This window comes from Camelus dromedarius, chromosome 2 (genome assembly GCF_036321535.1).
Source record: "Camelus dromedarius isolate mCamDro1 chromosome 2, mCamDro1.pat, whole genome shotgun sequence".
NCBI lineage: Eukaryota > Metazoa > Chordata > Mammalia > Artiodactyla > Camelidae > Camelus > Camelus dromedarius.
This window is the reverse complement of record NC_087437.1, coordinates 33,802,054-33,804,665: the sequence shown is the minus strand read 5'-3', so window position 1 is coordinate 33,804,665 and position 2,612 is coordinate 33,802,054. Positions and strand designations below refer to the sequence as shown.

Sequence of the window (2,612 nt, the reverse complement as noted above, 5' to 3'; positions counted from 1 at the left end):
TCTCTAACTCATTTATAAAAGTGTTATTTTCTTTAAAAATTATGAAATGTGCATTAAACATGATTGAATGTTTAGAGTCTTATAAGAACGATTATATAAGTAAGAGTTAAGACCATTTTTAAAGGAAGTTCTTTGCCATAACACATGTCCTAGATCTTGGTTTGGGAAATACAGTCACCACAGGGATAGAAACATGTGGTCCAGATTACAACATGTTCTTGGTTTTCTAATTTGAATTACAATAATTATGCTTATTTACTATCATAAGATGGTTATGAATTTCAGGTCAATGCATGCCCTTTAATAGAGAATGAAAGTCTAATTTAAAACATGAGACTTGGGGGAAGTGGGTAGGAAGGGATAAACTGGGAGTTCGAGATTTGCAGACACTAACTACTACATATAAAATAGGTAAACAACAAGTTTCTACTCTACAGCACAGGGAAATATATTCAAAATCTTGTAGTAGCCTATAATGGAAAAGAATATGAAAAGGAATATATGTATGTATATATATGACTGAAACATTATACTGTACACCAGAAATGGACACATTGTAAACTGACTACATTTCAATTAAAAAAAATAAATATGAGACTTGACTCTCACTCTCAGTATATGCATACACACACACACACAGAGGATTTGCTCTTCAAGAAAGAGCAGTTAGATTGGTTATAAATTACCCGGTATAATTTGTGCCAAATGACATTTAGTTTTGCAGACTGCCCAGTTCCCACATACTGTGACCATTAGAAAATCACTCAGTAGTTTTAAGAAGTAGATGCTTTCAGCTCTGAACCCTGTATGACAAAAGCCAAAAGTAAAAATAAAATGTGTCAAGTGCCAAACAGCAGCAAGCCTAATGACCACAAAGACCATTTGGAAACGGCAAACAAAATTAACTCTCAGTGGGAGTTTCAGGCTCTCTAAGCACATGTCCTCAGCTTCATTAACCTCCTACTACAACTGGGGCCAGAGTCACTATCAACACTGGATTTTCCTTGTATCTTTTGGTAGCCAGAGAGAGGACTTACCCATGGCCTGCAGGACCTAGGTGGATGAATGGTGACAGAGAACTGTTCTGAATCCATCTGAGCTTTTTGACTTAAAGGAAAGCAGAGGTCAGGAAGACCAGTTATGCAGAGAAGATTAAGTGGATATATTTTCAATTAATATTTGTATGTGTATGTGTGTACGTGAGTAGTGCTGGTTAAATGTCTGTTTTACTTGTATTCTTCTTTCCCTTGAAACGTTTATGAATCCATAACAATTTGGGTCCCTTCCTTTTCCTCTCCCTCTCCCTCTCCCAGGATTGCAAACTCATTTGACAGAGGGAAGAGGGCTTAGTATTTGTAACAGCAACTTCGGAAATAAAAGGAGATGCCCTAGTATCAAAGGTGTTGAACCAAAAAAGCACGCAGGGAAAGGTAAGGTGGCCTAGAGCTGAGCAGCTTCAGGATGCTGAAACCACTCCTAGTGCGGGAGAGACAAAGGAAAGCGATGGGGCATCAAAGCTTGGAACCAAGGCCACCCAAGAAGCTAGAGCCACAGTGGATCTGCCTAGAGGAAGCCGGAGCCATGCGCAGAAGCAGCTGCTGCTGGAGGAACCATTAAGGGAGGTGAGTGGAGGACGCATACCCTGGCTTCTCATTTTCTTTTGCATCTTACCTCCTTGCAGTATCTCCATTGGCTAAACCTAGCTGGAAGCCAGTTAGCAAAGGAGCCTCGTTAAAGTGATTTCCTAGGGTCAGTACCCCTAAAACACAAGGCAAAGCCAGGGAAGGTGGGAAATGTATTTAAGGACAAAAAGACAAAGAAGGACCTGAAAGCTCCTCTCCTTTTCTCTTTCCACTGCCCTCATTCCAAGTCCCCAGTTTTGTAAAAGTTCTTCCATGCATAGATACGTTAGGGGAGACAGGCACACACGAAATGCCATGGCTTGCTCTCTTCTGTGGTTTTATGACATCAAAATAGCACAATTAGGATACAGTAGATGCTATGAATTCTAAGGAAGTAAGGGGCTTTAAAAACATAATGACTTTTACATAAGGTTGAGAGCAAGTGGAGAGTTCAAATAAAGCAACAAAACAGTTAAACATTCCATTCATCAAAATAAAATGAATTTCTATTTATCAAAATTTCTATTTTCTTTTCCTAGGAAGAGTAACTTAATAATGACCATACATTCAAAATATCAATAAAGGTCATACATTGAACATCTAGACCATCATTGGTTCTTGCCAAGAAGAAACTCAAGAGTTATCTCATTACTGAACCTGGGTTCAACCTTTGTATGGAAGACTGAAATCAGAAAGGTAATCCTTTCATCTCATCCCTCATAAAATAAAAAGAGTGAATTTCCTTTTCCATGTCTTTTTTTTTTCTTTCTCCATTTGGCTGAGTACTTTTTCATAAATATCAGTTTTAAATATCAGTTCTCCTCACATTAACCTAGTTGTGCTTTCAAAATTTGGCTAAAGCATATATCCTTGTTCTATGAATCTAAAAAATATCTGTAATTAGAAATGTTGGTTCACGAGAAAGGAAAATTATTTTCCTTGTCCACACATAATGGGCATTGTCAGCCACGCACTGCCTTTCAGTTTTCT

The 2,612-nt window shown here is 38.1% G+C and overlaps 1 long non-coding RNA gene across 1 annotated transcript; it reads left to right on the top strand.

Annotated features, from left to right (window-relative positions):
- Positions 1-943: 943 nt before the first annotated feature.
- Positions 944-2,369, top strand: LOC135318828 (uncharacterized). The gene is made up of 2 exons (XR_010377209.1): positions 944-1,622; positions 2,162-2,369. It is a non-coding gene; the product is annotated as an uncharacterized LOC135318828 (long non-coding RNA).
- The last annotated feature ends 243 nt before the right edge of the window (positions 2,370-2,612 follow it).